Consider the following 22,864-nt stretch of genomic DNA (forward strand, 5'->3'; position numbering starts at 1 on the left):
AGAATCGGAAACAGGCTCCAGGCTCTGAGCCATCAGCCCAGAGCCTGACGCGGGGCTCGAACTCACGGACCGTGAGATCGTGACCTGGCTGAAGTCGGACGCTTAACCGACTGCGCCACCCAGGCGCCCCAAGTAAACTTTTTTTAAAAATACATATTAGAATGACACTATTTATATGAAGCATGCAAAGCAACTCTATAAAATACCTCAAGAAAACTTGCATAAAAAGTTAAATTCGTGGGGCACCTGGGTCATGATCTCATGGCTCATGGGTTCAAGCCCCGAGTCGGGCTCTGTACTGACAGCTTGGAGCCTGGAGCCTGCTTTGGATCCTGTCTCTGTCTCTCTCTGCCCATCCCCTGCTCACACTCTCTCTCTCTCAAATAAAAATTAATATTTAAAAATTTTTTTAAGTTAAATTCATGACAACAAAAAATACCAACTATAGGATAGTGGTTACTTCTGGGGAAGAGGGTGCAGAGGAGGGAGGTGTACTCTAACTGGATTTGTCATTTTACTTCTCCTACTGGTTTGTGGTTCTGTGGGTGTTCGTTACAATCACTTTTTATTTCGGTATCTCTGAATTATTTTATAATAACAGTATTTGTAGGAGAATGAGGCCCAAAGGGGATGGAGGGTAAAATAAAAAGTTCTGGCTTCACATCCAGTAACCCCCAGGTCCAAAGTCCCCAAGGAGCCTTCTGACAACTCGGTGCCACTTGGAACCACACCCATGGGGGAGAAGATGTACCCACAGCCAAACTTCACTCCTTCATCACCCAGGCATGAGGTTCGTGAGGCACTCGGGAGAGACCTCTGGCTGCCCCCAGAGTGGGCTCGAGCACTCAGCGGGGTGACAGCAAACAACCACGAAACCCCCACTGTGCTCGAGGCTGGGGAGAAGGGATGCACCCCGAGATTCCTGCCTGAGTTCCCAGAGCTCCACCGTCACCCCGTAGACTGATTCTCCCAAATGGCCCAACCCTCACCCACCTTGGACTCTCCCACCCCTCTGAACCAGCTGCGCTGGCTCAGAACCCAGGCCTGGGCCACAGCTGCAGCCACAGACCCCAGAGCCACCCAGAGTGGCCCAGGCTACAGCTTCTCCTGCTTCTGCTCCATCTCTCCCAAGAATTAGGGGTCTGGGCCCGAGGCCTGCTCCTTTCCTGCCCCCTACTAGCAGAACTGACAACCGGGTGTGGCCTAGCTGAGTTTCACTCTAACACGCCGGCCTGGCTCCCTGTGACATTGCCAAAGATTTGTATTTTTAAAACTTCAAACATTCAGAGACATGGAAAGACTTGAAAACATGGGGACCGTGAGGCAGTTCTGGGGTAGGGTGGAGCAGGACTCCATCAGCCCAGCTGGTGGCACCCACCAGCCAGGCTGTAGAAGTTGCTAGGCTGGGAGACAGGCATGAGCCTCAAGGTGCGAGGGGCCCTCAGCCTATAGTGCCCTCACTCTCCCCTGCCACTCCGAGCCAGGATGAAGCACAGCAAGAGTGTACCCTTGCCCCAGGGGTCTCCTGCCTGCTTGTTTTCTGTGTATGTGATTAGCCCCCTGCTGCCAGGGATCTTGCTCATTCATTCCACGTATACTAAGCACCTACAATCTTGTGCCTTGCTGGACACTGGGGAATCAGTGGTGAAGTCCCATCCTTGCTCCGAAAGACATGCCAGAATGAGCTATGGCAGCAGCCAGCAACAGAGTCACTGTCAGAGAACTTGCAGGCTGCTTGGAGGCTAGAGATCAACCAACCAGATTCTTCTGCAGATGAGGGACTGACAGCCAGGAGGTGACATCATTGCCCAAGGTCACATTCTAAAGTGCAGAGCTGAGACCTGAGCACTTTCTATGGGGAGCCCAGCTGAGCCCAATGCATGCCCTCCAGCTGGCGCTACACGTGGGGAGGCACTGAGGCCGTACTCACAATGCCACATCTCAGGTCAAAAGCTGCCCTCCCCCTCCTTCTGACCTAGGAAAACAGGGCAAAATCCAGAGATGTCAGGATCTTCCCCCCAAACCCAATGATTCTCCCACATTCCCAATCTGGGGAGGCCCCACATCCTCCATGGCACAAACCAGAAAACTAGAAGCCATCCTTGACATTCCATCTGTCACCTACCTGGATAAGGTACTCTGACCCAGGATAGCCATGGCCTGCCCTCCCTGCCCCACGTTCCCCAGAGGCCATGTCCAAAGGGGCCTTCAACAACATCATGCTCAGTGAAAGAACAAGAGTCTGTGTCCCTGCTCAGAGAAAAAGCAAACCACAGGTTGTCTGGATGGCTCAGTCCGTTAAGCATCTGACTCTCAGTTTCAGCTCAGGTCATGATCTCACAGCTTTGTGAGTTCCAGCCCCTAATCAGGCTCTGCGCTGACAGTGCGGAGCCTGCTTGGGATTCTCTCTCTCTTTCCCTCTCTCTCTCTCTATCCCTCCCCCACTCACACTGTCTCTGTCTCTCTCAAAATAAATAAATAAAAGGGAAAAAAATTTTTTAATAAAGAAAAGAAAAAGTTAACCTATGCTAGCCCGGGACAGCTTAGGCTAAAATTCTGCTCTCAGATAATGCGCCATGTTCATAGCTTTTAGCATGGGCCACGAGCTCTCATAGCACCTGATGCAGGCATTCCTACATCAGTTTGGGCCGAGGGCCCGGAAGTCATGGTGCACATCTCCACACATCCAGAACGATGGCTCTACCACATTTCACAAGAGCGGAGGGCAGACTAGCCACAGCCAGCCAGCAGACACATCTTGCTTGACCCACACCACGTTTTATTTTTTTTTTAATTTTTTTTTAACGTTTATTATTTTTGGGACAGAGAGAGACAGAGCATGAACGGGGGAGCGGCAGAGAGAGAGGGAGACACAGAATCGGAAACAGGCTCCAGGCTCCGAGCCATCAGCCCAGAGCCTGACGCGGGGCTCGAACTCACGGAGTGCGAGATCGTGACCTGGCTGAAGTCGGACGCTTAACCGACTGCGCCACCCAGGCGCCCCACACACCACGTTTTAGATTGAGGTTGATTGCCGACACATAACCTTCAGACGGTTCACATTAAAGCCCAGATTTGAAAATGGAAGAACTGGCCTCACTGAGTGGGCATCCCCCCTATTGCAGCACCTTCCTGCTGAGAAAGGTGCTGCCGCTGTGGATGGAGCACATAAACTGCGGTGCCCATTACTCACCCCTGCTTCCCAACCCTGGGGCCCAGGGCCCTTGACCATCTTTCCCAGGTCCCGTCTCTCCTCTCTTTACATTACCTCCTGGGTCCCTGTGGGCATTGGAATCCCATTTTAGGACCTGAGAACAATTTTGCTAGTGGGATAACATGGCTCCATGATGTGTGTGTTCAAGGGACATCCCGTCCCTGGCCTGCAGCAGCCAAGGTGGAAGGTGCCAGCCTCCCTGAGACAGAAGAGAGAGCCACAGTTTTGTTGTACAGCCTTCAATAGAGCAGGAGGGAAAGGCTGTGGGAGACTAACAAACAGCTGTTCTGGAAGGGGAGGCAACCCTTGAACCTGGGAAGGCTGGGGGCTGGCGGTTTCCTTTTCAGATTCTAAAGCAAGCCTCTTTTCCCTAGCACAAGATCATTCCCTCAGTCCTTCTGGCCCCTGCCCCGGGTGCAAAGCTCCCATTACCCATTCCCAGTGCCACAGGAGAGGGAAGGTGTGCGTGGGACTGAGGACCAAGCCCACCCCAAAGATTTCCATCTCACCACCTAGGGAAGGCTGCCAGCCTAGCAAGGAGTTTCAAGCCCCAGGGTGATGGGAGGGAGGGAGGAAGCTGAAACAAAAGAAAGGGAGAGGCTCTGGGGGTGGGGGCCAAGGGAATATGCCCTCTGGGGCCCTGAAGGAAGGGGCAGGGGGCTGCTGGAAGGAGATGGTCTGATTAAAAGGGCAAATCAGACTGTTCAACTGCCTCTACCCCAAGCGGGACCCCCAGCTGTGCCCAGTTTGATATCCTTCTGTCCCTCTCCTTCCTCCTACAAGTGCGCAACCCAAAAGCAGTAACGGGATCTCCAGTCACATTCACCCAGGTCACAGGGTCACAAAGGGGTGACCATGAATGTCACCTAGCCAGAGAAACCTTGAGCCAGACCTGACCGTCGTCCCACGTCACAGCCAAGTTACAGATGCCAGCCAAAAATCACCATCGCGACAGCCCCAGGCCATTAAAAAATAGGCTTTCAGGCAAAGCACAATTGTCTATTTCTCTGCATTTACACAAATGCCGACTGACTTATCACTTGCAGGCACCAGAGGTTTAATGAAATCTTACTGGCAGAAAACTCAAAGTTGAGAAACTTCAAACTGTTTACTTAATACTTTCCTGCAAATCAGGACAAGGCAGCAAAGATTTGGTCTGAGCTGTGAGAAGACATCTTGTTTCAGCTCATGAGTGCCGTGTTCCCTCTGTCCCGTGGCTTAGGACCCACTGTCCTAGTGTGCCGTTATTACTGTTGCACCTTTTAGGCATGACCCGCCATCATTGGCCATGGGCAGCCAGGAGCTTTTCCAGCAGTGGGAAGGGTCTGCCTGCAGACCCACCCAGCCCAGGGTCACTGGCAGTCCAGAGTCAGAGTCACAATCTATGGGATGAGAATGAGGACCACAGAGGCCACCAGGCCCTTCACCAGCCCACGTCAGTGTCTCTTGTTCCTTCTGGCAGACCCCACTCAGCCTGACCCCTGCCCCCCTAGTCTACTCCCCACCCCCCAACCACTTCTTGGTTTCTTTTCCCAGAAATCAGGTTTCACAGCAGGAAATGAGTTCTCAGGCTCCCTTTCTTACAGCATCCCAAAACAAGCCCACAGAGCATCCTTTTCACTCTAAAAGTTTCCTGCCAATCCTGAAGGAAAACAGAGTGGGAATGATAAAATTAACAGCCTCGGGAAGGGACCCATGCGCAGCCAGCCTTCCTGGGCAGGTTTATAGTTAGGGTCTGGCCAGCCAGTGCTAATGCTCCTTTTGCCCCGGAGCCAACCATCCTCCCTTTTAACCTTCACCCTCCTCCCCCCACCTTCCTCAAACCTCCCCCTCCAGGCCCTTCAACTGCCAACAACCTACTGTCCCAGCTTTGATTTATCTCCATCAGGGGGAATGCAAAGTTAGATCCAGCCCACCCCCAGAACCTTTTTAAAAAATATCTCAAATCCACTGAGGCCCAGACAGACAGAAGCACAAAGATACACCTCCATATTCCTAGAGAAAAAGCAAGGGCCCATGCCAGACATGCCACACCCCTCTGGTGCACAGGACAGACCCACGGACACACTGGGGAAGACACACCAAAAGCCTGCCCTTGCACTGAGGAGAGCAATCTGGACTTTCTTTTGAGGAAAAACACTCTGCTCCAAAGAAGGCTCCTGACAGGCCAGTTTTTTTCAGAGTGGCTGGATAAATTGCTTTTCTGCAAAAATAAACACAAGTGAACTGCATTAGCTGAGCGAGTGACACATTAGTTACAGATGCGAGGCCTGTCAGAACATTGAGGGAACAGCTTTTATTGGGGAAGGGCTGAGAGACTCATAAATAACTGGTTGGCAATCTCGCATAAACATTTGTGCGTTCTCATAAACACCGCCTACCACAAGCGCTGGCCTGGCCGCCAGTGCGGCCTGGAAGAGCCCTCTCCCCGCCATCCTCAGAGCACAACAAGGCAGAGAGGCAGGGAGGGATCACAGGCGCCTCTTTTCCCATAATCCCAGCTCCATAGACTCACGCTCATGTGCTGTGGGGTAGAAGGAGAGACCCAAGCCCCATCCTAAACATCTGCCCGAGAGTAAGAATCAAGGCTCAGCCCCAGTGGGACAACTGGTCCACTTTCCTCCCTCTACATAGAATAGAAGAATAGGAGAGAATAAGGGATATGATTGTTCTGGGGAATGAGTTCTTAAATAAAGCTAAGTAAGGAATTTAAAAACTGTGGAAATGCCTCCTGGATAGGACTCCAGGGGTTCCCATCGGAATCATCAGGAAAGCGGCACCAGCCTTGTCCATCCATCCACATGGCTTCCTCCCGTTGGCTCTCAGGGATGCCCTTGCCTTGGGCCCTGGGGTTCTCTCCTCTGAGCTGAACACCTCGAGCCACATCCAGCTGATCCCATAAAGAAGGGCAAAGCAGGCCACGTGAGCTGACTCACATCTGTCCTCCCTACTTCTGTGGTACCTGCCAACCCAATGAGCACCTGGCACCCTCATCCCCCACACCTCTCCCAAGCCAAATCCACTTTCTAGAAAGGATCTGATGCACTTGTCCTGAGGTATGAGTTATAGTTAATGATTATATGTGTTTCCTTCCTATCCCTCTCCCTCCTCCCTGCCACAAATGCTTAAGGCAAAGGGACAAAGTATGAAGTGGTAGGATTTGAAGAAAATGGCCAACACTCATAATCTTTGTTGAACTTTGGAATCAGCCAAGAAGGGGGAAGAGGTAACCATCTTTTCAGGGAAGAGAGTATGGAGAGAAAGCAGAAAATGTTCACTGGCCCCAAGATGGCATTACAACGGTTAGCTTCAAAACCAACTCCACTGCCCACATCTCAGTAACTTTCTATTGATGTTTCACTTCCCACCATATAAAAGGCCCAAATCCTTTTAAAGGTCACCCTAAGTGACCTTCTCCTTTATCCATCCTATTTCTTGACCTAGTCCCACCCATACTTCAACTTGACTTCTCTCACTGCCCCTCATGCACCTTGGGGTCCAGCCAGACCAAATGCTTTCCTCCCCTCCTCAACCATCTGTTATAATTTTGGGCTCTCTTTTACCTCAATGCTTCTTCCAAGAAGGCCTTTCATTCCAGTTCTGCAAGTCCAGATCCAACCCACCCTTCCAGACTCAACTCAAACGCCTCTACAAGTCTCCCTCCTTTGACCTCTGGGAGAACTTTTCAGTTCCTTGCTGCTAACTTTCCTTCTTCTTCTAAGTTATTTGTCCATCTGACCCATCCCCCTAAAGATTTTCAACTCTCAGATCTGTGTCTTATTAATCCCTCAGGTTCCCCACCCTCCCAGACCCTCGCCAATGCCTGGGACATGTTAGGTATGTTGAATTCTTGAAGGAAGGTGGGGATGGTGTCTGGATTCATGGTCAGGATGGTGGTTGGGGTACGATGGTGGGGCTGTGAGCAGGGAGATGGTGGTAGTGATGGAAACTGGCCAACAAATCTGCCCCTGGGCAGCCTCCCTTTTGGCTTTCATTCTGCGGTTCCACAACAAGCAGACTGTTGTTGCTTTGGAAGAGAAATTAAGATGCCAGGCAGGTACAGACGGCCAAGCACCATCGTTCTATTGAATCGCGCTCAGCGGTTCAGGCTCTTTCTTCCCATCAACAAATGGAATGTTTTATGAGAAAATACAAAGCACAGCCCTAGATAGAAATATTGAAGGCTCTTTGGCCAGGACATCCCTCAGGAGGGAACACAATGTAGCCATAATTTATTGCACTCGATATTTTAGCTTCCAATCTTATTTTTATAGACATTATTTCATAGGCTGCAGCTTAAACACAGATGGAAAAGATTCTGGCTTTGTAATAAGAGAAGGTTTATGGTGGGCCAGCCCACTGCTCTGTGTTTGTGTGTGAGTAAATGCACATTATCATGTCCTTAGGTGGGGCAGGGAGATGCTTTTATTATGAGTTTGGACTTTGATCCAACAATTCTGCCTTCATCTATCTCTCCCCTAGACCAGGGCCTCCGGATACTCCCAAGGGGAGGAAGTAACAAACACCACAGTGGGGCAAGGGGAGGAGGAATGGGCCAGCCTTTGAAATGCATTCTTGGCTCTGGCGGGACCTGCCATTCCTTGGTCTTCAAAGGGCCTTGACCCAGGGACAGGGCCAACACCCCAAAGGACAGAGTTAAAAGGAAGTGGACACTATGGTGTTATATGTATGGCTGTGTTGTGTGATTTGCACTGTCTATTTTTAGGTAAGGGAAGGTGTGATGAGAAAATTGAGCTCATACTGCAATGCCCTTGAGATTTAGGTTGGGGAGAGAAAGAGAGTGTACAGGAAGAGAAAGAAGGACAGAGGGCTATGGGGAGATCTAAGGAGGAGAAAGGAGAAGAGGAGAGGGAAACAGAAAAGATGGGAGAGGACCAGACCAGAGCAGGGGGTCAGGAGGTCTTGGCCCCAGGCGTGGCCCCCACACACTCACAGACCCACTGCTGGCAGGCAGCACACATAACGGAGTTAAGTGAGCCGCCTCAAAGACGTGCTGTCCAGCCCCTCCTTTCTTTCCTCTCGGGGTCAGTTTCCAGCAGACTCCAAGAAGCAATGTGAGTGTGTGTCAGAAAACACTGGGAGCAGGGAGGCGGGGGCAGCAGCCACATTCAGCTGGGAGGGGGAGTGGAAAGTGAATCAAGGGGGAGTGCCCCTTTGGGGCTTCGGGAAGGGTGATCTGTCCTACTTGCCAGGCATCCGGGGGACCCCATGTGGAGGAGTGGCTGCGTGAAGTGAAATGTTATGAGAGCCCATCCACTGGGTCTCTGACCACGGAGGGCTTGTCGGTAGAGCTCCAGGAGAGAGGAATGACCCCCTTTTGCTGCCTGACAGAAATGGTGTCTTTGATGTTTATTGTACAGACATTTCTACTGTGCACAACTGCAGTGGTGTAATGCTGGGGGAGCCGTCCTCGGGGGATCCCTGGGTGTTCAAGCAGACCCGAGGAAAAGATGATGTGCACCAAGAAGGCCTCTGCCTTCACAGGGCTCAGTTGCTTCTGCTCTGCTGCTGATTGTCACACCAGCCGGGGCCCAGCAAGGGATGGGAAGCTTTGACATGGGAGCGGGAGCGGGTAAAGAATCTGCTTCAGGCAGTAGCCAGTGTCAGGAAGACAGTGCCTGCGACCTGGGCTGCTTGGGAAATCAGGCCCAGGTGTCCAGCACAACAGACGGAGAACTGAATTTCGCAAAAGGTTATACCCAGGTATGGAGGGCATGTTGCATTCTGGCTACCTCCCCTCCTTGGGGGAACCACACATACTTCTCCCACCCCCTCTACTCTACGTGTCCTGGTGGGCTGTCTGTCAGTCACAGGGCTCTCCGACCCCCACCCCTGAAAACAAAGTCTGGGCCCTCTATCTGTGCCCCTGGACTTGGTTGTGGGAACCAACGTATCTCCTCTTTGTTTAGGCCTGTTTGGATTGGTCTTCTGTCCCTCGCAGCTGATAATGTCTCGACTGATACACCAGGCTAATAACTGACTATGAAATATTTCAAACCGAAGAGCTAAATCAGAGTAAGAGTGAGGCATCCAAGGGTCAGAGTTCCATAGGACTCCGGGAGAGAGGCCCAGGAGGCCTCCGCCAGACCAGCACAGGATGGCCAGAAGCAGTAGCACCCTTAAAGGTGGACCAGTCTCTGTTCTGAGACCCACTCTTCAGAGGACCCACACTTCACACACACACACATGCATGGATGCACACGCATGCACATGCACTCTCACACACACACAGGCACACACATGCACGTACATACACAGTTAAAGAACACAAGGCACCTCCCTCCCTAGGGAGCAGGCACTCAGCACTAGCAGAGCACGACCTCTACCCCTGAACATCCACTCTCATGGGTCACGTCGCTCAGGCCCCAGGGAAATGCTTCTCCCCCACGGTCGAGTTATGTCCTTGAATCCAGAGGAGACTGTTCAAATGCTCGAAAAACATGTGGGTCCTGCTGCTACTGACATCAGAGAGGGCCTGGCTGCTCGGAAGTGCAGGGAGGATTGAATGGTGGAAGCACTTAAGAGGAAAGACAGATTAATTTATCAAATCCTTCCTCTCAGCAGGAAGGCAATGGAAGTAGCATGCCCCGAGCAGGGCAAACATGCATTTCCTTGCTTCTCGTTGTGGTTCCAGAGGTACGCACACGTCAGCAATGCTACAATCGTATGTGGCAGCCGAGGAGCGTTTTCCAGCATAAATAATTCATAATTCTCCCACATTTGCATATGTGCAGGTCAAGACGGAACCCACACGAAGCGTGAGACTGATTCTTTACCTTGGCAATAGACAGCCGGGGAACCACGGCAGGATTTTACTTTCACAAAAATTTTTACTAAGAGTGAATGAGATTTTCAAAACGTAAAAATTCAGCTTTACTTAAATATTTTACTTAAATTTTTGTATTAGATAAAATGCATTAGTTTTACCATTGGTTACATTTGCCTTTTAATTTTAATAGATAATTTTGAATATGTGAAAGAAAAATAACTTGCTAAAAAGTTGTATGAAATGCAATGTTTTGCTCTTTTATAATTTTTTTTACATTTTTTAATGTTTATTAATTTTGAGAGAGAGAGACAGAGAGAGACAGAGCACGAGTGGGGGAGGGGCAGAGAGAGAGAGAGGGAGACACAGGATCCAAAGCAGGCTCCAGGCTCTGAGCTGTCAGCACAGAGCCCGATGTGGGGCTTGAACTCATCGAACCATGAGATCATGACCTGAGCCAAAGTCGGATGCTCAACTGACTGGGCCACCCAGGCACCCCTAATTTGCATTTTTAAATTAAAATACACATTTTTTTTTTTTTTTTTTACTGCTTCAGTTACCAGTGGCTTAAAATATTTTTATCTTTCAGTTTTGTGGATTGACTGGCTCAGTGGTCCCTTGGCGGCCAGGGGGAGGGGTCTCTCACATGGTTGCAGGTCAAGAGTCAGATGCAGGTTCAGCTGGGCTGTACATCCAAGATGGCAGCATCTTGACTCTCATATCTGATCTCAGCTGGGATGACCAGAGCAGGTAGAGTCTGACAGACTGTATTGCTTTCTCCTGTAAACTTTCCACACAGCTAGCTTAGCCTCCTCATAGCATCTGAGTCTCAAAGGAATCAGACTGCTTACATGATGGCTGGCTTGTTCCAGAGCGAGCATTCTAAGAAACCCAGGTGGAAGCCAAAAGGCTCCCTGTGACCTGTCCTCAGAAGTCACATGACATCACTGTCACTGCTTTCTTTCTATTAGCCAAAGTCACAGGAACAGCCCAGATTCCAGAAAGAGGACAGCACAAGATCATGAATACTAGGAGAGGTGGTTCACTGGGGGGCTAGCTTTGAAGACTAGCTACCATGGGCTGCCCTCTAGCACTTCAAAGAATCATGTTCCTCACACATTTGAATACAGTCATCCTCAGAACCCCCCCAGTCTCATCTGTGACGTTATCAGGCTTACGCTTCAGATCCAGAACTTCAGCATCTCCATCAGGTCTGGAGAAGAGGAAGCCCCTCAGGTGTGGATGCTTGGAGATGACTCCTCCTGACTTGAAGTTCTGTGAAAAAAAGAGACAAGTTATCTTAACCCCAACAAATGATAAGGAGGTAGACACAGGGTAAATGATATAGATACTCTCATTCAAAAAGGAGAGGGGCACCTGGATGGCTCAGTAGTTTAAGTGTCCGACTCTTGATTTCAGCTTAGGTCATGATCTCACAATTCGTGAGTTTGAGCCTCGCATCAAGTTCTGTGCTGACAGTGCGGAGCCTGCTTGGGATTCTCTGTCTCCCTCTCTCTCTGCCCCTCCCCCCCTGCTCAAAAATAAATAAATAAACGTTTAAAAAAAGGGGGGGGGGACTTGTATGGAACAATTCTGAAATCAAGCCAATTCCTTAATTAGATCCTAGTCCTGTTCTCTGGGAGTGGGTGTCTGTGGCTCTCAGTTCCATACTCTGAATTATCCTTCTTTTTCTAGAAGAAATAGTCAGTGTTTGTAACCACATTGACTTCTCAGCCTGTTTCTTGCCCATAAAAAATGACTCTTCATTTTGAACTCTGTCCCTTTCAATCCAAGCTGAAAAAAAATTTTTTTAACATGTGGGTTTATTATATATCAAATTAAAACCTACTCCATTAAAGAAAAAGCGCCTCTCACCTTAAGCCCCGCTTAAGCTTGCTATGAGATTCTCAATCCCATTGTCCAGCAGAGAGGATCTAAGAGATACACTCTTAACATTCTTAGAAGTCCTGTTGTGTACCCAAAGGGTCTAAACACATGCCCTTAAATATTTCTGAGCTCTTCACAAAGGTATTACAGCCACACCTTTCACTATACCTGAGACCACACTTTACTGGCAGCACCCAGGATTTTCTTTGCCCTGAGGAGAATCCTTGCTTTTTGAGCCTTTTGCTGGCTAGAATACAGACCTGACCTCCTTAGATTTACTAATTCTGCTCCAAAACTTCTTTAGTTCATCTCAATCTTCTCCTATTTTATCAGAGCCAACTGAAAGAAGCCAATTAGCACTTTGAACATTTTGCTTGGAACTGGCCTTAGACGTTTCACAAATTCATAGTCACCCTTTCTGTTTTCTCCATTACTGTAGGGGATGGTCTCACATATTTCTGCCAGTGAATAGCTTCCGTCCCCTTTTCTATGTTTCAAGACTTCAGTTTCTCCCTAAGTTTCTTCAGCTTCTGCCCCCCAACTGTCCCAAAGAAAATGCCATGGGTTTTAAATTTTTGTTACAACACTCACTTCCAACACTGTGGTAGTTGGTCTCCACAGAAGGCCCCAGGGAACAAACCTCCCGGTATTTATGTGGTCTGTGGACCCTGTGTGGTCCCCCCACCCACTGAAGCTGGGCGGTGACTCATGCTAACACATGGAACACAGTGGGTATATATTGCGTACATTTTGGATGTAGACTTTAAGAGGACTGGAAGCTTCCTCTTCCTCCTTTTTGGAATACTCACTTCTGTGAGTTCTGCTACCATGTGGGAAGCACAGCCACTACTAGAGAGACCGTGTGGACGGAGAAAGACCAAAAGATCATATGAAAAGGAGGAAAGAACCAGCCATCCCAGCACCTCAGTTGAGCCTCTTGATGACTCCAGCCCCAGCCACCAGCTAGCCACAACCGCACAAGAATTTCCAAGCAAAGCAGCAGAGGAAATGCTCAGCTAAGCCTGGTAGACCCACAGAACCATGAGAGATAATAAAATTATCTTTAATATTGCTTTAAACCACTAAACTTTGGAGTGTTTTGTTACATGGCAATAGCTTACTAAAACAACTGAATACAATCACATTTTGTTTCTAATCCTTTAGGTCATTACTGTTCACTAGAACACAAATTATGAGTTCTCTATTACAAAAGCATGATGACTGGGGCACCTGGGTGGCTCAGTTGATTGAGCATCCGACTTCTGCTCAGGTCATGATCTCGTGGTTGGTGAGTTTGAGTCCCGCGTCAGGCTCTGTGCCGATGGTTCAGAGTCTGGAACCTGCTTTGGATTCTGTGTCTCCCTCTCTCTCTGCCCCTCCCCTGCTTGCACTCTGTCTCTCTCTCTCTCTCAAAAATAAATAAACATTAAAAAAAATGTTAGGGGCACCTGGGTGGCTCCCTTGGTTAAGCGTCTGACTTCAGCTCAGGTCATGATCTCGCAGTTCACGAGTTTGAGCCCTGCATCGGGATCTGTGCTGATAGCTCAGAGCCTAGAGCCTGCTTTGGATTCTGTGTCTCCCTCTCTCTCTGCCCCTCCCCTGCTCATATACTATCTCTCTCTCTCTCTCTCTCTCTCTCTCTCTCTCTCTCTCTCTCACAAAAATACATAAAAACATTTAAAAATGTTAATAAAAAAATTTTTTAATAAATAAAAGCATGACTGATTTTGCTGAAATTAAGGCAATAAAATGAATTTCAAAGAATAAATACATGCTAATTTATGAATTATAAATGTCTTTGTTTGTATTATTCATCCAGACATCACTGGCCCATGAACAGAGCCCCTAATGTATATCAGCAATAATTCAGTTTGGTGGTCTTCAGCATTTTGCAAACTTTCAGTCATATAAAAATAATAACTATACATGCATTTTTAAAAATTTTTTTGTTTATTTATTTTTGAGATAGAGACAGAGCATGAGCGGGGAAGGGGCAGAGAGAGAGAGAGACACAGAATCTGAAGCAGGCTCCAGGCTCTGAGCTGTCGGCACAGAGCCCAACACGGGGCTCGAACTCATGGGCTGTGAGATCATGACCTGAGACGAAGTCGGACACTCAACCGACTGAGCCACACAGGCCCCCTATGTATTTTTAATTTTATCATTTTGAAGGTAAACTCATCAAGGCTGAAGGGTAGAACATACTTTAATGAACAGTTTGTTAGCTTGACTTACAACTTTTGACTATTCAGACATATGGTCTGTGGGCCTCCACTTATACCCTTCCCCCAGGAGTGGAAATCACCAGAACAATGTAACAGGTGCCTGACCAAGGGGGGAGCCAGAGGTACTGCAATAGCCAGAAGAGAATTTGGGCGCTTATCTGGGCCAGAAGGAACACCTGAGCAACTACCTCAAAAAGACCAGAGAGGAGCATGGGAGTGGAGTGGGTCCTGAGAAGCCAACCTGTCCCATCTGCAGAGCCAATACTGCTCCCCTGGCCAAATCTGAATGGTCTGACCCGGCCTGGGACCAGGTACGGGAATACCACAGAGCCAAACCCCTCCCCAGAGTCATCTTAAAACCTGACCTGTTCTGGAGAGCATCACATCCTTCCAAGGCCCTCAGGTCTGGGCCCAGGCCCTCGTGCTAGGCCAGGAGGGAGCCATAGCCAAGCAGAGTCAGAGTTTGCTACTAGTGAGTACCTGAGATCCATGCTTTTTACATCCAATCATTTTTACATTTGCAAATGTCTTCCTTTCCCCCCCAGTTTCCTTCTATGCACCATACTGAAAAACCCTCATCTTTTCTTTGCCAACATCAGGTGAAATGGATCTGTCCCCATTTTGGTCACAAGTGTCATGTGGGGAGAAGAGAATGGAGAACAAGGAGGTAGAGTAGAGTAGGTGGTAGTAGCTACAGGCCTTCTTGAAGGCCAGGAGAGCTAGACACGTGTGTGGCCCGGATCACACGTAGGTCTCAATTCTGCAGGATAGTGCAGTAGATGATCGGTTCCCAAGACTGCACATGTCTGGGGCCTGTGTACAGCTCTCTACCTGCCTGGGCTCTCCTTACTGGTATAGGGGGTCCCTGGGCATGAGACTCTCAGAAATTTCAAGGGGAGCAGTTGGGGAGGATGGCTGACCGTACGCTGGAGGACCAGGCTCACAGCTCTAGTGTGGAGGGGGCATTGCCTGGTTTTGAGTCCTTGCTCTGCCCTTTTCTAATCTGGAGGCCTTAGGCAAATTACTTAATCCCTTTGTTCCTTAGTCTCCTAATCAATAAAATGGGGAAGATGATGATGATGATGATGATGACGACGATGATGGTGGTGATGCTGATGATGGTGGTAATAGTGATAATAGTGTCTGCACCACTGGGATGCTAAGAGGATTAAATGAGTAACACAGGTAAAGTGCTGAGAACAGAGCCTGGCACACAGAAAATGCCAATGTTAATGGTTGCCAACAGAGAAAACATTCCAGGAGAAACAGGGGGTAAATGTAGACTTTTGTGAGGATTGTTTCTCAGTTAAATGCAGATATATTAAGGTGTACTCAGATCTCTTCAGGCCAAAAGTCTTCATGTGGTTCATGAAGCCAGTGCCCTGGCCAGGTACAGAGGTGTCTTACACGCAACAGCCAAAATATTTTTTAAAAGGTCTCCTTGGGTTCAGATTAAAATTGTAGTCAGCCACCCAAGGCAAGGAAATGTGACTTTGGATGCCAATGACTCTGGTTTGTCCTGGATTTCTGTAACTTGTACACTGAGGAAACCTTTGTCTTGTCCCCCATGGAGCCTTATTCTATGACATACTGAACGCTGAACTTGGAGTTAAGACTTAATGTTGAAGATTTGCAGGGCAACCTCAGGCACATCCCTTCCCATCTCAGAGACTCAGTTTCTAGCCTATAAAATGAGGGAACTGGACTAGACACTCAAAGTCCCTAGGTCTCTCTAACATTCTGACACAATGATTCCTCACCACCTGCCCAAGCCTGGTCCTGGACCAAAGCCCACATCTGGCACAGCATCCACTCAGCAAGGAGCCAAGGAAAGCCATAAAGGCGGCTCCTTGCCGTCCTTGCCCTCCCCTTTGCAGAGAGCTCTCCCCCAGGCCTAGGAAGCTAAGAGACTTCCCATTTGGACCCACCTCAAAGCCTCCAGTGGGGGGCACCTGTCTCTGGGATGGAGGTGAGGAACAAGAACAAGGCTTGGGCAAGCACAAGGAATTAAGACCATGCTCCAGGCAGTATCCTGCACTCACCAAGGACAAGGGGGCGGAAAGAGGCCAGGGGTCTTGAGATCTCAGGAAAAGCCAAAATGTGATTCAGCCCCTGGAGGTGAAGGCAAGTCCGGCCTCCTCCCTCAAACCACCCTGAGTCCCCCACATGGGGTGGGGGCTGTGAACCCAACATCCACTATAGCTGGTGCATTATTGGAGTCATTTGAAAGCTCACTCCCTGAGAATTATCAAATTAGGCCATTGACTCAGAAGGCTGGAAGGTTCTGCAAGGTTCAGAGCCATGGTTGAGCATGCATGTTGCAGGGATCCCACGCCTTGTGATGTGTCTTATGAGTATGGCAGTGCATCTACCTACATGCAGAGGTTTCTTCACATCTGTGGGAAGGTCTGTGATTGCGCCTAGGGCATCTGTGCGAAAGATGGCAGAATAGCAGGCAGTTATGTGTGCAGGCTCTGAGGCCGGACTTTCTAGGCTTGAATCCCAAGTTTAGCAATTACTAGCCATGTGACCTTGAGCTGTCACCTCTGTGTGACCCAATTCACCTATCTGTTAATTGGGATGAATGACAATACTCACTCGTGAGGTTGTTGTAAGGATTCAATTGCTTAACCCTCTTGTATAGTGCAAGAACAATACCTATTGTATTCAACAATACCTATTGAGATTCAAGTGCTTCCATGTAAATATTTACAGGTGTCTACATGTCTTTGAATATGCGAATGTACACACCTGGGTGTCTGTGTCTCTCTAGGTATGTTTAAGAGAACTTTTGGTGGTGCCCTGGATGGTAATGGCAGCTGGCATTTATTGCCTGCTTACTGGGTCAGGCACTGCTCTGAGAGTTCTACAGGTATTCACATGGAAACACACATGAATATGAGCAGCTGAGTATGTGTCCAGCCACATGTGCCAGTGAGTACCTGTGAGTGTAGCCAATCAGCCCTGCCCGGTAAGTCCCCTTCCTGAGTAAGCTTGTGAATGATGAAGGCTCATACCATGGTCTGCCTGCCCACAGCACTGAAGGAGCACAGTGAATTATACCCACCACCCACCACCCTTTCCCAGGCTCCTAGTTAGCTTGAATTACCATCTCTTCTTTCCTCCAACAGGAGAGGGCAAATGAGGGGCCTGGAGAGGAGCTCACCACTCACAGCCTTCATCTCATCCTACTCCAGCCCTGGTCTTGCCTTGGTCCCGGGAAGTTCAGGAAGGATTCCCACTGGGTTGGGCCATCTTTTCACAGTGTGTGCCTCTTTTTGCTGAGTGGAATCTACTTCTGACTCATCATGTATCCTCCCTGGAAGGAAATCTAACACAGGCAAGATAGTGAATCCTCCCTGTTGAGAAAGCCTTCACATTTTACCTGTCATATTTCCTTTGGTTCCATTGTCCAATGTTAGTAACGTTTCAAGCATACAAGGACATTTGAAAATGTATGAATGTGCTTTTCTTTCTTGCCCTGTGAGTTCATGACCTCCATCTTCCTTGGCCTGAGGCATCCATCTCTGCCTGAAGAGAGACTAAGATGAAGGTTTGATGTAGACAGAATGAGCAGAAGAAAAAATGCTGTAATGTTTGGCATCTGACAGGAAAAATATGATTATGTTAGGTCAAAAGTCTTCTAAACCAGGCTGTTCTCTTAAGAGCATATTTTCTGGATTCCTTTCTTCATCTCTTCTTGGGTGCGACCATGGCGTTTTATGTAACAGATGCCCAGGCAAGAGAAGAAAGGGCTTTTTGGTCCACTCCTTCCTGCCCAGGAGACAGCAGGAAGGCACCAGGAGGAAAGAACAAGGGGAGCTAAGCAGTCCGGTCTGGCTTTGCTCCAGAGAAGGAACCCCAGTGAGGGCCCCTGTCCCGGTCTCCCTTTGGAGCTCTGGGAAGACTAACAGGGGCTAGACTAGGAGTTCTATAAACTCAGCTTCAAGTGCCATCATTGGCTAGAGGGCAGGCAAGTGACCTTGCCGGGAACCCAGAGGACGCCACACTCCAGGCAACTCCTTGCTGCCACTAAATGTCACGTAAGCTGCCCTTGTATGTCCATACCCCTGGACACCATGTTAGTGAGAGAAGCAAGGGAAGACAGGCTGAGAACTGAGCCCTTGCTCCAAGAGAAACAAAACATCTCTGGGGCACGCACCTGAGTGGCTCAGTCAGTTAAGCGTCCGACTTCGGCTCAGGCCGTGATCTCATGGTTCAAGAGTTCGAGCCCCACATCGGGCTCTGTGCTGACACAGAATCTCTGCTTCATATTCTGTGTCTCATTCTCTCTCTGCCCCTCCCTGACTTGCACGTGCTCTCTCTGTCTCTCAATAAATAAATAAATAAATAAATAATGTAAAAACAAAAAACATCACTGAACAGGACACGCTAAACCATCAGGTCCTGTGATGTTAAAATTGAGTTGAACATTTTGTTGTTTTTCTCACTAATCTTCAGGTAGGGGTTGGGAGAAAGGCCGCATTTGTTAGAGATGAATAAATAAATTACTTCTTTTCTGCACAGATGAACTGAAATGTGTTAAATTTTCAACCCGTTGGCACACACAAAAATAGAGGACTCACCCACCTCTGCCCCCGCTAAAATGCCAGCTGGCCTTTCTGGCTAAAGACAAAAACCCGGCAGAGGACAAGTCCTTGCCTCTGGATCCTAAATTGCCACCTCCAGGCAGTGTGGGATGGGTCGTGGCAGAGCAAGACAAGGTTTCCCTTCAGCCTTCTTAGGCTCATGCACACCAGGTCTCCTCCTCCTGGCTTGTCTGTGCTGTTTTGAAGGAAAAGAACAAGATCTTAATTCTCTTTCCAGGCCCTTCCTGTCCTGGGCATTCAGGCTTCCAGCCCTGGCCAGTGTCTCAGAGGCCACTCAGATCCCTACCCCCCACCTCCCCATGGGAGGTGGGACTGTGGGGTGTGAACTAAGTGAGGTCCAAGGTCTTACACACCAGTGTCTGGGAGGAGAGGCCCCGGAGTGACCAGCACAGGGGGAGGGCAATGCTGCCACCTGCTGGAGCCCTGGGGAGAGACAGCTGTGGAGCTGTGTTCCACGGGCCTTGGGTGGAACCACTTCAGAATCTTGCACTCAGATGATTCACTTTCCTTTTTCCAGAAGAGCGTCCTACCTATTCCCTCATTTGGCCACTTGGTTTGTAGGTTGGAGCAGGATCACCATCTCATTTTATGGATGAGGAAACTCATGCCCTAGAAAGAGCGGCATGCCATGTGAAGTCACATGATGGGAGGGGAGGGGGCTTAAAGGCAACATTTGGAATATCTGGAATGGGAGAGGCCCCTTTATGAATGAGGTTGACTGGGCCATCTCCAAGATCCAGGGAGATGGTGTAAGGGAGGGAGGGGGCATCTACATCTTCCTTCTGGGACCGATGCACAAGGCAGTAATGACACCCCTACAGTTGGCTCAGGGCCTGACACATGCCCACAATGATTTTGTTTCCTAAGGATTCACACACACATTACCGCACGGACCATTTCGGCTACTGTGGCTCCAAATTCTGAAATGTCAAGGGCAGACAGGCTACCAGGGCAACCTTGACCAATGCCTGTCTTGATTAACTGGGCTCCTCCATCCCCCAGAAGGTCCACCCCCCAGGGCCCACTTTGGTCCCTATTCAGAGTTCTCAGTCTATGTCCTCCTTGGTTCCCAAGTCTCCAGGGTCTAGATTCCAGCTCTGCCCCACAGTCTGATGGGCAGGACTCCTCAAGTCACAGGCTGTCCTCCAGAATTGCCCACATTCCACTCCCCTATGCCCAGGGACCAGCCGACAAGGGCGCTCAGACAGTGACCAGAGTCTGCCCCCTCCCAAGTCCCCATGGCAGAGTCAGCTCTTCCAGACCCTCTTCTCCAGCAGGAAAGTCCACTTCCAGAGGCTGGTCCCTCCCAGCCTGCTTGTCCCACCATGAAAAACTGTCAGATGGGGAGATGACGGACGGTCCAGAGAGCCAGGACTGGGGTCTGAGGCCATTTGGCCTCCAAAGGCACCATCCTCAGGCAGCTAAGCCAGCCCTGGGTTCTGTCTCATAATCACGTCACTAAAAGAAACATCTCTGAGGAGGGTCAGAGAGCAAATTGGAAAGCCATGAGAAAGAACTGAAGAAAAAGACTAACTCATCTCAGGATGGGCACTGACTTTCCATGCACAGAATCGATCATACAGGGAAAGACCTGACTTAACAAAAAGTTGCAACTTCTCAAAAAAGTTCTCAAAATTCAGGGGTGGGGAGTGGAGAGAGTTTTTGCAACCATCAGGGTGACACCTTAACACGTTTTGTCCACAAATTGTCCTTCACTGTCCTTGCTGTTTTTCTGTTGGTAAACATCAGGTTGTTTGTTTATACATGAAACAGGAAAAGGTTACTTATTTTGAACCCTCTGAATTTTGAATCTGTGGCTATATTACCTCTTGAATTAAAAGGGGAGAGAGAATGATACTGTAGATACAAATGAAACAAAATATTTTAATAGATTCTGTGTGAAGAGGTGATGAATGAAAATGTAATATTAAAACAAAAAAATTCCTAAGGGGCACATCTGTCACAGCACTCAGCCCAGAAACCAGGGAAAGGCAGACTGTAAAACTGATGAAGTTCCCTCTGCTTTCTGCTCCCCTGTCTCACTGCCAAGTACTACTGCTCTTTCCCAAAGCCCTCCTGCACCCATACCACGCCTTCCCCTCAGGAGGCCTTTGCTCAACTCCCCAGTGCCAAGGATGCATTTGGGGCTTTACAGTGCAGACACTATTTCACATTCTGACATCAATGTGCAGGCCAAACCCACTGCTAGGCAGCTAATCCACAGTGAGTCACCACGTGGCGCTGGTGTGGGCTTTGAAAAAGAGTTAAAAGTTTGTTGTAGTGATGTCTTTTGATGAGAATCTAGAAGGCCTGAGTCCTGATATAGAAAATAGGTGATAAGAGAGTGGGATCCTGAGGGCCAGCATCCTTGAAGCCATTTTCCCAAATGGCAAGGGCAGCTGGAGGACGGATGGGGACCTTTCCTATGCCCCCCAGTGAGGATAGCAGGGGGCCCCTGTGATCAGCACGGGGCAGACAGGCAGATGACTGGGGGCTATCTCTGCCCCCAACTTGGAGGCACCCTGGCCATCTCTGCCTCCCAGCCCTTCCAGCTGAGGCCTTCCCTTGACCAAAACGGTCTGTAGGACAGAAAAGTTGCCTCTTCTCTGCCCACGTTCCACTCCCCACTCCCACCATGGGGGAGCAAGTCCACTTATCCTGATGTGTTTTGCGCACACCAGGAGATGATTTGGCCTGTGTTATAAATTCATTAGTTCCAGTACAGCAATCTCTACCCCTCTTCCTCATAGCTGTGCTCATTGGTCACCCTTACCGCCAAGACTCTGCATTGGCCCAAACCTCCTCTTCTCCTGACCAACCTCTGACCTCTCTCCTCTCCCCTCTCTTCTTGTCCTTCCAGAGTCCAGGAAAGCCAGAAAGCTGTGGACAGGCCCCAGGCTGCCTACAGGCTGCAGATTAAATAAGGCCCAGTGGCTGGTCGTTTGGCGGGCTCTGCACCAGCGATAGTACTGCAGGGAGCCTTCTAAGGCAGAGCCACAGCGCCACCTGGTGGTGGAGAGCCACCTGCACAGCCAGGCCCTGGCCAGCCACTTCGTTGGGTGCCTCTTCCTTAACTATCTCACTGTCCAGTCCGTGAGGCCTTCTCTAGATCACAGGAGAACCCCAACCCTGAGGACTGAGGACAACTGTCAAGCTGAGGTCCCAGCCACATCTCTGACACACACACCCCTATACACAAAGCAAAACACCTAGAAAGGGGCCTGGGCTTCTGTGTCAGGGAGACTTGGTACTCCTATATCCTCTGTTTGGAAGATGTCTGAGTTCAGGCAATTACATAACTTCATATGCCTCAGTGTCCTGCCTCTAAAATGGGTGCAATAAAAAGGCTACCAAGGGATACATTCAGTAATAAAGGTCTAGAGCAGCAGCTGGCTCACTGCAGGTGTTCAAGAAACAATGGTTTCCTTTCCTTTCTGTCCCAGCTTGGTGTCTGGAAAACCCAGACTTACTCCACAGCAGGGCTGAGGGGACAGCCAAAACTCAAAGCCTAAGATGAGAAATGATTCTACCTCAGCAACCCCAAGAAACCATTCCAATCTAACTTCATCTGACGCTCTCTGCATCTCTCTGAACACCTTGTTTAGAGTGACCAACCCTCCTGATTTGCCAGCGACTGATGGATTTTTCAGAGAGCAAGCGACCTTCAGTGCTAAAGCTGGGGATGTCCCGGGCCAACCTGGATGAGTTGATTGCCCCCTCCTTACCTTTCCTAGGAGTCCAGCCCGAGGGCTTCGCTGGGCCCCAGAATCTGCATTACAACACTCCCTGGGTGATTCTTGTCAACACCAGTCACCACCCCAACACTCTCCTCGGCTTCTGGTGGCAACACTACTCATCAACTAGACAGGAAGCCACCTGAAGCATGACACACACACACAATGACAGACCTTGGAAAGGCTCCAACGAACTTTCCAAAAACTGGGCTCTGGATCTGGATCTACAAAGCCAACCAGCAGCAATGGAACATATTGTCTACTCAGCTTCACAGTCCGCACCCATGTGTTGCTCCCCTATTATCCTTCCATTTATTCATTAATGATTTGTTGAGCATCGGTTGGCCTGGCCCCTGGATTTATATCCCAATGATGGGAAATAAACGATTACCACTTACATAAACACA

General features: G+C 49.3%; 1 long non-coding RNA gene across 3 annotated transcripts in view; it reads right to left on the minus strand.

Annotated features, from left to right (window-relative positions):
* Positions 1 to 337: 337 nt before the first annotated feature.
* The window catches only part of LOC121016374 (uncharacterized), a 40,855-nt gene continuing 18,328 nt past the window's right edge, over positions 338 to 22,864 (minus strand). The window contains exons 3-4 of one of the 3 annotated variants that reach the window (XR_005784253.1): positions 11,180 to 11,276; positions 338 to 376 (exon numbers count right to left, since the gene is read on the minus strand). This is a non-coding gene — a long non-coding RNA (uncharacterized LOC121016374). Of the gene's footprint in view, positions 377 to 10,529; positions 11,277 to 18,444; positions 18,899 to 22,864 lie in introns of those variants that run through there. The other 2 variants (XR_005784254.1, XR_005784255.1) reach the window with 2 other exon arrangements.

This window comes from Herpailurus yagouaroundi, unplaced genomic scaffold, assembly GCF_014898765.1.
Source record: "Herpailurus yagouaroundi ecotype Mexico unplaced genomic scaffold, PumYag 210, whole genome shotgun sequence".
NCBI classification, from domain to species: Eukaryota; Metazoa; Chordata; class Mammalia; order Carnivora; family Felidae; genus Herpailurus; species Herpailurus yagouaroundi.